The sequence below is a fragment of the Aulonocara stuartgranti genome (genome assembly GCF_965226115.1).
Source record: "Aulonocara stuartgranti genome assembly, chromosome: 12".
In the NCBI taxonomy this organism is placed as follows: Eukaryota; Metazoa; Chordata; class Actinopteri; order Cichliformes; family Cichlidae; genus Aulonocara; species Aulonocara stuartgranti.
In genome coordinates, this window is record NC_138948.1 from 34,571,047 (window position 1) to 34,582,317 (window position 11,271).

At 42.4% G+C, this 11,271-nt stretch overlaps 1 long non-coding RNA gene across 1 annotated transcript; it reads right to left on the reverse strand.

Moving 5' to 3' along the window:
* Positions 1–3,596: 3,596 nt before the first annotated feature.
* LOC309719677 lies at positions 3,597–6,456 on the reverse strand. Its single transcript, XR_014280293.1, has 3 exons — positions 6,348–6,456; positions 6,009–6,087; positions 3,597–3,657 (listed from the first exon to the last, which is right to left on the reverse strand). It is a non-coding gene; the product is annotated as an uncharacterized lncRNA (long non-coding RNA).
* Between the last annotated feature and the right edge of the window lie 4,815 nt (positions 6,457–11,271).

The window sequence follows — 11,271 nt, forward strand, 5'->3', positions numbered from 1 at the left end:
TCAGATCTCTAGATTCATGTATGTCCAAATTCCTTTGGAAAAATAAACCCCCACGTATAAGCTTAAAAACACTACAAAAGACCAAGGATAAAGGAGGAATAGAACTGCCTAACTTTCAGCTCTACTTCTTAGCCAACAGGCTTCAGTTTATCTCAGGATGGCTAAAACATACCCTCTTAGATGAACCTTGGCTAGATGTAGAACAAGCACTTTGCAATAATCTAGAGATCTCAGACCTACCATTTATCAGCTCAAACATCCAACGACATGAATGCTTTAAAAGCATCAACATCAGCTCTTCTCTGACAGCATGGTGGGAGTTTCTAACATTGACGGCGTCTTCATTAATCCCATGCAAACGTACACCTATCTGGAACAACCCTGAAATATTACAAAACAATAATATGATAAACTTTTCAGATTGGAGTGGTAAAGGAATCAAATATTTAGAACATATACTCGAAGGAACAGAATTTATTTTATTTGACGGACTAGTTACACAATATGGGATCAACAAGAAAAGATTTTTAGAATATCAACAAATTAAATCCATAGTAAAAAAGAAATTTAAACCGGGTCAAGTTGAACTACAAACACCACCAAGTGTGGTTCAATTTCTTACTCTTAAAACCCCCAAATTACTATCCAAAATATACAGAATGCTTTCTAAAACAGATGAATCAATATCACTTCCTATTGCAAAATGGGAAGCGGATTTATCAGTTAACTTAGACCTAAACTTCTGGTCTCAGATTTGCTTAAAAACCTTTCATCTAATTAGAAATCCCAGTCTTCAATTAATTCAATACAAAATATTACATAGAGTGCACTATACAGGTCATCAGATGTTCAAGATGGGCTTTACATCTACCAACAACTGCTCACACTGCCAAACCAATTCACCGGACAATTATATCCACGCTCTTTGGTTCTGTCCACCAGTTCAGAAGTTTTGACGCGAGATATGTGAAGACTTATCGAAGTGTCTGAAATGTAACATTCCAACTTCCCCCTTAGTGTGTTTGTTGGGCAGCTTAGATAATGTCACTTCAGAAAAGAATATCGCCCATATGGTTTTCACTGCCCTATGCATAGCCAAGAAAACAGTCCTCATGAACTGGAAAAATAAAAATAATCTTAATTCTAACCAATATAGAAATTATCTATTAGATTACATTAGTCTTGATACAGCCTCTGCCACCACATCAGATCAATTGCTCTGGGCTCCTTTGATCAGCTCCATCACCTAGTGGGGGTGGGGGGTCATAGGAGGAGTTGGCCGTCCGACTGCGGTCTGGAGTGTGGGGCCTTCCTGCTGCTGCGGAGTCGGAGCGGTCTGCCTCCCCCCACCGCAGGGAAAAGGGTAACACCACCTGGGTCTGGGTGCAGTTCCCCCCTCCAGGGGCAAGGGTACCTAGACCCGGTTTGTAGAGTACGCTTGGGGAGTGTGATCGTGTGTACAGCGTCTCTTTATGTCTGTCTCCACGTTGGTTGAGTGTGGAGTAAGTGCATATGAGAGCATGAGGGTGGGAATGGATGTTTGTATCTGTGTGTGCCTGTATGTCTGTGTCTATATGTCAGGTTGGGTGTCAGGCGCCACCTCTCTGGGGACATCTCAGGCCCTCCAAGGTTTGGAGGCCTATCTCCCCCCACCACCACTTCCCCTGCCAGTGGCGGACTCCCTCAGACATCGGTGCGTTGGTGGTTCTTTGTGTCCGGGGATGGGTGTCCAGGTACACACCGGCTCACTCCTTGGCGGCCGCTTATCGGGGCCTGGAGCCTGGGGCTCGCTCGGGCCACTTCGGAGGTGGGGTGCCCCCGGCCTCTCGGCCTGGGGCTCGGTCACTCAGGCACGGCTGGCTGCCGGCGGAGCCCATGGGCGCGTCACTGCAACTCCCCCTGGCTTCTGCTCCGCGGCTGCTGAGTGAGCCCTCATCTGGGACTCTCCTCAGCTCTTTCTGGGACAGTGGCGCGGCTGCCCCTCTGTTGGTCTTCCTTGGTCTCTTGTATTCTGGGGGCCTCTGGATGTCTGGAGTTTTGATCTCCTCCATACCTGCTTCATGCCCTGGAGGACGGGGCTGTGGCCCCCCCACACCCTCTAGCAGATCATTACATGAAGGAACCTTTTAAAAAAAAAAAAACAAGCGCGCCCATGCTCACAGGTGTACACACGGGTGATCACACCCACAAACTACACCCTTTTTGGCTCCTACCTCAAAGCACACTGTGTTCTGTTGATCTTATGTGCTGCACAATAATGTTTAATATTTAGTATTTATTGTCATATTCCCATATATCATTGTGATGTTGTTTATTCTATTACTCTTGTTCTCTTCTGCTTGTTTTCTTTTTTCTTTCTCAGCAGGTGATCCAGGTGATCGATAGATGCATTTTTTTTTCTCTGCCCGTTCTGTTGGTTTTTGTCTTTTGCCCTTCTCCCCCGTCCCTCTTCTCAGCTGTTTCTCTTTCCCTCTTTCTTTCTCCCCTTCTTTCCCCCAGTCAAGTCTGTCCCGTATTCAGCAAGTGAAAATAAAATAAACAATAAAAGGTGAATCAAATGGACCATTACGGCAAGGCTGGGATGGTCAATTTGGTAAAGTAAATCCGTTGGGCATCTTTCTTTGCCTTTAGACAACAATTCTGATGGCAAAAATAAAGAGGTGGAGGAAGATCTCAGCCTGGGTGTTTATTGTCTTATGTAGTCTGGAAGATGAGTGGATGGTGGGGTGGGTGCAGTTTTCTCCGTGGTGGGGTTGGGTGGACTGTCCCGGGCTCTGTGGGGCCAGGAGGCGCTGCTGCACTGGGCCCCGGTCTGGATGGGCCTGGGCCCCCTTTCCCTGGCGGGTCGCGGAGTATGGGGGTGCCTACTGGGGTCAGCGGGGGAGCTGGCCCCAGGGAGGGGTCACTTGCCCCTCCCTTCCTACCCTCCCCATCTCCAGCTGCCTCCCTCTTCCCGCTCCACCACAACCACCCACACATGCAGGACCTTGGAGTAGGGGTATGTCACCAGGGTGGTGACAAAAGAGCCAAACGGGACAGGCAAAAAAAAAAAAAAAAAAAAAGAGAATATCCTGATGCAACAAAAATACCAAAAGGTGAAGCCTTCGATCAGCTGATGTCTACAGCATAAAATGAATCGTAGCTGCAGGGGAGGAGAAGTAATTCTGAGTGAATTGGGAGTGGATTGGGGAAAGGGAAGAGGAGCTGGCTGGAAACAATGCCTGCCATCAATTAGAACATCCAAACAAGTATTTTGATTTGACGTTGGTACCACAGCCTAAAACAACACTGAAAACTTGTGTAGCAACAAAAGGAAAGACGAGATGATGTCTGTTGTCTTTTATAGGTCAGCGATGTGCAACCCGATATATTTCAGACAGCATAAAAAACCATCAGCTTCTAAACTTGTGTCAAGATCTGCATTCCTCCAAAAACCTTTACAGTATGTGTTTGCTGAGAAATGAGCCACATTACTCAGAATTTACCACAGCTCTCAAGTGTTCCACCTTTGTCTCTGCAGCCCAGATGTGAGTTTCGGTCCCTGGTAGCGAGTGTGCTATTGGGTTATGTCTGTGAGTCAGGGCTGCACAGGGAAACGGGTGTCTCTGACATGCAGAGCGGGGATTTGTGACAGGCATCTCTGAAGATGAACAGGACCTGCAGATGAAAGCGCAGGTGAGGCACGACCCACATTTCCATGTCCTCCCATCAGAACCCCAGTCATCAGCTGCTCTCGAGGGCCAGCAAATGAAACATATCGTGCAGCATTTGTCATATCTGTGTGGGAGTAGGAATTCTGTATGTATTTAAGTGCAGTATGTAGTGTTTTGGAATGTGTCTGTACATGCATGTTAGCATTTGGGACTGTCTGTGGGTGTAGGGGCGTGAGTTTGTGAGGACATATATCAAAGAGAAAAGCCTCAGGTTCATTTCAACATCACTGGGCCCCTAACAGGGCTCTATGGAGTGATGCTTTAATATGCTGTATATCATCATGCTCTCGTCATCATAATTTAATCTAGTTTTCTCTTCTTTTTTTAATTGACACAGTAAGAAATAATGGTGGAGCTTCCATGATAAGAGAACTAAATAGAGCACTTTGCTCTCAAACTGCTGGTTCACTTGTGGTTCCTAGAATATTTTAAAGTAGAATGGGAGGCAGAGCATTTTGCTTTCAAGCCTCTCTTCTGTGGAAACAGCTCCCAGTTTAGATTCAGGACACAGACACCCTATCTACCTTTAAGATTAGCCTTAAAACTTTCCTTTTTGATAAAGCTTACAGTTAGGGCTGGATCAGGTGACTCTGAATCCTCTCTTAGTTGCGCTGCAATAGGTCTAGGCTGCAGGGGACTTCCCGTGTTCTGCATTTCATCATTAGTTATTATCAATCTCTTCCAAAGGGTGTCTTTTGTCTTCCGTCCCTCCCCTCCACCCAAACCAGTCACGACAGATGGCTGTGCCAGAGTATTTCCTGTTAAAAGGTAGTTTTTCCTTCCCACTGTCACCAAATGTTTGATCATAGGGGGGACTTCTGATTGCCGGTGTCTTCTCTGTGTTATTGTAAAAAAAACACCTTTTGACAGCTGTTGTTGTCATTTGCAGTTTTGTATGAATAAAACTGTAAAACTAGTTAATTCTGAGCTACGTTATGCATTCTTCCAGAGTTGCATACTGCACAGGAAGGGTTGTAGCTCTGTGTTTTGGATAGGAAGTTGTTTAAATGCACCTTTGATTAAATGCTGACTAAAAATGTGAAAAGTTTTAATCTCATTTTTCAAGCAACCTACCCAAACCTACATGTGATTCAGTGTGTTCGTAGGCTGTAAAAGCCCAACAATTTTCCCAGCAATGGTCTAGTGTGTTCACAGTACTAAAGTTAATGTTTATTCAATCCCTTTAAGAATGCACTGCACAATACCCTTTAAAAGCTTGAATTTTAATGTATATTATTAGCATTTCTTTGCACTTGTGATTAACAAACAACACATAAATCACTAAAGGTTAAGACTGGGTAATATTCATTAATAGTGAAACACTGAGCTGAGATTGTTTGGGTTCTCTGTGTGATTTATCATACTAACAGCTGCTTTGGTTAATGGCTTCAATCGAATAATCTGTTATAGGCTATCATTTCGCCACGCCTCTGTTGACACTTAAGTCTCACTGGGACCATTTTTCAATTAGGTGATTAGTTTCATTGAGCATACAAATTAGTACCTCCTGTGAGGAGCTTCCCCAAATGTGTAAAGCTTATTTAAAAATATAATGCTTCATTTCGCCGTGAATCTGATCCTGATGAATATGTCACTCCGGCCATTTATTATTCAGCACAGCTGAACGAGAGAAAGGAGATGCTGGCTGTTCCTCTGTAAATATGGATTGTGGGACTTATTTGTCATAGTTCGGGTAAAATTAGTGTAGGGGTCTGAGCAAGACCACCTGGGCCGGAGATTTGTAATCAGAGGATGTGTTTTCCTCCCTGCACGCAACTGCTATTTGAGATCTCACGCTCACTTGCCCTGTGCTAAGGTATCGGAAGGGTAATGGCTTAACTCGTGTGTAAAAAGTGAGGCGAGCACCACTTAGTGTGGTAGCTGTCACTTCCTGATTGTCAGCAAACGGAGAGCGAGTGTGAAAGAAAGAGAAAGGCAAGAGAAGTTAAAATTGCAAGTTGGTGCAGGGTGAAAACTTGAAACTGCTATTTTTTTCTCTATTTTGTTGTGCATGAACTGTATCATAAATATAAGCAATAAGAAAAAAATAGGTTTAACAGATCATTATGATACTGTTGCAAAGACCTCAAGTCAGCCTACTGTAGATCTAATAATGTAGATCTTATTTCGTCACAGCTTTAGTGTAAAAAAAAACCAACCTTTTTCTCCCTCATAGCCATGTATGGACTGTGATACTACATCAAGCACACAAGTGAAAACATAGAGAAGTGTGTGTTTCTTCACAATGCCTGAAGCTTAAAGTCTGACCTTTTCCCCTCTTCATCTCGCTCTCACCTTTTTCCTCTCTCCTCTGCCCCGGAGCACCAAAGGGTGGGACTGACCGAGGAAGCCTATGGCATCACCCATCCCCGAGCTTGGAAAAAGAAAGAAAAATCTCAGAGGATGATGGCTAGCCTTGACATTGTTGAGACAGTGTTCGGGTGAGGAGAAATGAGGTAAATATCAATGGCGGTGGTCTCACATAGCCCATTAGTCAATGTCTGCAACTTGCTGTCTGAGCATCAGCTCGGAGCAGCCCCAGGGTTCGCGCCAGCGCTGTCCTCCTGGTGAATAGTGCCCAGGCGAAAATAAAGCAACCCGAGCTGGGCATAAATCATTAGGAACATTTGTTACCTCGGGTAATTGTGCTTCATTTATCTTCAGGCCTTTTTCCATTTGTCAACTCCTAGAGGCTGCTGGGTGTCAGCTGTACAGGTCTATGCAGTGAGTTTGGCTGGCTGTGTCTAACCAGAACCTGCAGGAAGCAGTAATAAACAATACACAAGTGTTAGCCTGCAGCATACAAAACACTATCGTTTTATATGTTATCATATTATTATGAGAACCTCAATTTTAGAAAGAAACCATGGATCTTAAAGCAAATTCCAGCATGCTAACATGCTAGCTGATGTTTAAGACAATGCAGAATTTACTAAAGTGTCATACCAGCGCAATCTCTGTTTTGGTGTTTAAAAAAGCGCTGTCAGTATTTTTAGAGCACAGTGAAAAAGGTGGGAAGTCAAAGATTTCTGCAATTCACTCGCAAAAGTCTGCAAACTGGCTAGCTAAGATTTGCAACATGCAATTTACTGCCAAAAGCATGCCTCATTTTTTCCTGTTGATATTAAAATGACCTGACTGCACCTGTGTTTAGAAAACACAACCAATCAATCTTAACAAAATTGACCACAGCTATGAGTGCTCTTTGGTGATTAGGATGACACGCTGTTTTGTCCCGTTTAGTCAACATCTTATTCAACGACTTGTCAATTAGTAATGAAGTTCATGCATACATTCAATAAGGAAGATCTGTAGTCACACAACTGTCTGCTTCCTGAGTGTTTAGTGGCTAATCTATGCTTTGCATCTCTTCCACTTTCCCACACCAGCAAGCTAATTGCCGTGACATCACTTGTCTAGTCCAATAGTCTTTCTGACCACTTTTCAGGCCAATCAGCCTCCACTCCATGTACTTTAAATCTCACTGCTCATCTGTCATTCTCCCCTGAAGACACCTTCATGCAACCCACCTCCTCCCCATTACCACCTCTCCCATGTTACTCAAACTCCATCCAGTGTCTAGACTCCAGGGGGTCTTGTCATAATTCTTATCACTGCTGTGATTCCATTGTGCTGTGATGGGCCATTGGAGTCCAATTACCAAATAGCTTAATTGAATTTTGTACATCAGTTAATCACATTCAATTCGTTGTAATGATCACTCCTTATTGAACTGAATACAATTCACAGCTGTGGCTGAAGAGACTATCAATAGCTTTGGATAAAGGCTACTGGGCCATAAACCATGAAAACTGAACACAAACTTGAGTTAAAAGTAAAACATGTCAGGGGATAATCAGTGTTTTAATGTTTTTGGAGAGGAATATAGGTATAGAAATGTTTTTATGAAAGTCCAATAAACAGATATTTCGGTCTGAATCAAAGTGTGTTGCTACTTCCACAGCTGTAAATTGAAGACTTAAAATAAAGTAGAGAAAGACAGGCTTACAAATGATGGTATTATAAAAGCAACTAAGGCAAAGGAACAAAATGAAATTTGTTCCTCCTTCCAGTGTTTCCAATTCCCACATTAAGCTGGTAATGGGTAAATGCATAATTTTGTCTGTGATGTCAACCTGCATGCAAAAGAAAACAGCAACATTCCCTTGAAACTGATCTTTTCCACAAGTGTGTAAATCTGAAAATACAAACAACATGGTGGCAGCACAAAAGGCATTTCATCATCTTCTCAAAGTAAATCAGGATGACAAAAAAAGATGAGGGAACTACGCAATAAAGACAACATTTTGCTGACTTTACACTGGTAAGAAGCTGTTGAAAGAAGCTTGGCTTCTGGTTGTTCAGGAGTGAAGTCTTATCTCTGACAACTTTTGCCTTTGTCCCTTTTTTTTACTCCAGTGGTTTTTTTGGAAACGGACAGTCTTCCCCATGGTCCCATTCCCATTTTAATGAAGACAGAAGTATTTGGAGAAACGTGCTGGTATGGGTGCATATGGGAAGCAGCATTTCAAAATTATCATTTTAACCAGCTCATAGTCGACGTCGCCTCAAAACCTTACTCTGGTTTCCTTTCAAAAAGAGAAAAAAAAACCACACCACTGTCTTCTCCGATTATCTCAGCTTTTGGAACTAAACACATATGCTGCACATTCTGCAGCATACTGCAAATAACTGCCTGTTGTTATGCAGCCACAACCAATGCTGGCAAGCACAGTTCAATCAGTTTGCGGTTGACACATAAACATACACTAAACACAGCCGAAGACGAGCCCAGAAAAAGCTGAATGAGTGTGAGGTGGGGTGCAGGGTGTGTTTTAATGTGTACTGAGAGCTGCTCTTTAGGAAGGCATCTATTAACACCAATTGTAACCTCACTGCCTTGGAACCTGTCTCCAGCTGTCAGCACACTGCCACCTCTATTCACCTCAGTGACGCACATGACACGCTGTCGTCTGTCTAAAACACACACTCACACACACGCATGCACAAATACACACAAACACAATTATGCAGCCACATAGAACTCAGGCAGCAAACTGCTTAACAAAAGGCAATCTTGGGTCTGACAGAGAGAGCAAGGGAAACAAAACTGGCGTGTCTGTGCTCATTATCATCAATATATAGGCACATGTTCAAAAGTGTGCATTCATTCAGAGGTTTGAAACCAAGCTTACTATTCTTAAAGTGATAAAGACATCTGGCATTGTGTCCTTTGACTTTGGTGCCTTGATGCACTCTTTGCTTGATCCCTTAATAAAAAGTAAAAGATTTATTAGGTGGTTGTTCAGTTCAGTTCAGTTCAGTTCAGTTCATTTTTATTTCAAACATTTCAAACATGTGCCTTCACAATCATTACAAAATATCATTCCATTATTTGTTTGAAAAGGAGTAGGCTGAAGTCGTAGTTGGTGTTGTCACAGGTTACTCAGGCAAACAGGTTTATGTCCTGTTTGTTGGAGGCCTTGAGTTCTGCATTTGCTTTCATTCACTGCTGATGTAAGTTTAGGCTCCAAATGTATTCCCTAGGGTTTGGGCACCAACAACTACTTTGACATTTTTAGAAGGTGGTTTAGGAGATCACTTCCCCTCCCTGATCCTGGTTGTAACAGAGGTTTCTTACTATTAAGGGGTATTTCCTTCCTTCTGTCATCAAGTACTTGCTCATAGGGGATCGCCTGATTGTTGGGGTTTCTCTGTATTATTGTAGGATCTTTGTTTTACAATAGAAAGCACCTTGAAGCATCTGTTGTTGTGAAGATCATGGTTTGGGCTGAAACATGAACAGCTAACCAGGTCAATTTAAAATTGATTCCAAGGAATCCTGCAAGTGTTCACATTGATCTGTAGCATTTGATGCCTTAAGAATAAGAACAGGTTTTGTACATTTAATAATAACTATCAGTAAAACACTAGTAGTTCCCTTCGGTGGCACTATACCAACAGGCTGGGTAGCGTGGATGATCTCAAGATTGAATGTGTTAGGTGTGATGCATGAATCACATACAATATGTGGTTTGATCTGCTCAGCTTCCAGTGAAAGGGAACAGAGGCATGTAATGTTCTGTGACTACTGTCAGTGTCACAAATGAAGTGATCTTACTGTCAGTCAACAAAAACCAGCCATTAAAAACAAAGCAGCTTTCCTCCTTCTGCATTACAAACATGAAGTCAAGCAGGATCTTACTTTAAGTGCTCTGCTCAGCCCTTATATATATATATATATATATATATATATATATATATATATATATATATATGTATGTGTGTGTGTGTGTGTGTGTGTGTGTGTGTGTGTGTGTGTGTGTGTGTGTGTGAAAAATTGCTAGTCAAACATGAGAGAACCACATTCTTAAGTAGTTTTTTAATGAAACTAGCTAAACTATAATTATCATAGCTTTTGTATATATCTATGTATGTTGGTATGGTCCCCATCTCCTCCTAGACAAATGGACCAACCTGAGGAAACTGCGTAGGGCATTGTGAGTGCCAACATTTATATGATATACACAATTAGTTTATTGGTCAGAGCAAATTTTAATCTTCCCAGTTCAGACTATTGATCAAGTTATCAAAATAAGTCACAGTTTAAAAAAAATAAGAATAAAAAAAAGTTTAGAAAAAAAGTGCACAAATGAGACGACAATGGTGTGGGGATAAGAAGACAAAGTTTGTGTGACATCATCATGTCATGAGACACTTTATGAAGCAACCGGTTGGGTAAAACCTTCTCAAACACATATTGATATTATTTTATTATGTTCTTCATTTTAAAGACTTGCATTGTCACATGGATCACTGAATAATAATGAGAGTGAAGATATTATGTAAATCGAAAAGGTGTCATGACGACAAAGAGAGGAGGAAGCGCGTTCAAAGAGTGTTTTTGGCTCTTCTAAGGATCACATCCATGAGTGGCTGGGTGGCTGCTGCTGACAGGAGAGGATGTCTTTTATCAACAGGTGTTAGGAAGCCACTGAAGATATGAGGATAGATAACACAGGCAGAGCGGCACAAACGACCCAGGAAGAGAGATCGCAGACAAGGTGTGTGAGCAACCGCAGCCGCATTCTCAGCCTGCAAACACCCTTTCACCACTTCCACACTCACCTCCGATGCGTTTCTCCACCCAACCCCCCGTGCCACTTATCTCCTTTGAATCATCTGTGGGACCGGGCATTGCCAACTTTAGGTGTAATTAGCAGATGTCGTGCAACCGGCCATTGCCCAATCTCAATAAAAACATGTTTGGTTTCAAAACAAACAAGAATATAATAGCTAGCACTAGAATAACTCTGCAAAGGTGCAATTACTAACTTACAATAGACAGATGCGCATGCAAAGTGAGTGCAGCATGTGCAAAACAGAAGCCACTCATTGTGTCTGACTTTATTAAATTTTAAACAGCCGCACTGAGCTGCTCTGTTTTAGATTGTGCTTTTGGAAAAAGGATGAATTTCACTCAGTCATGAAGAAAATATTACTGTGTAATGAAAGAAACAAAACATCTGTGATGGAGGTGATGCAGGGTTTTTGGTTT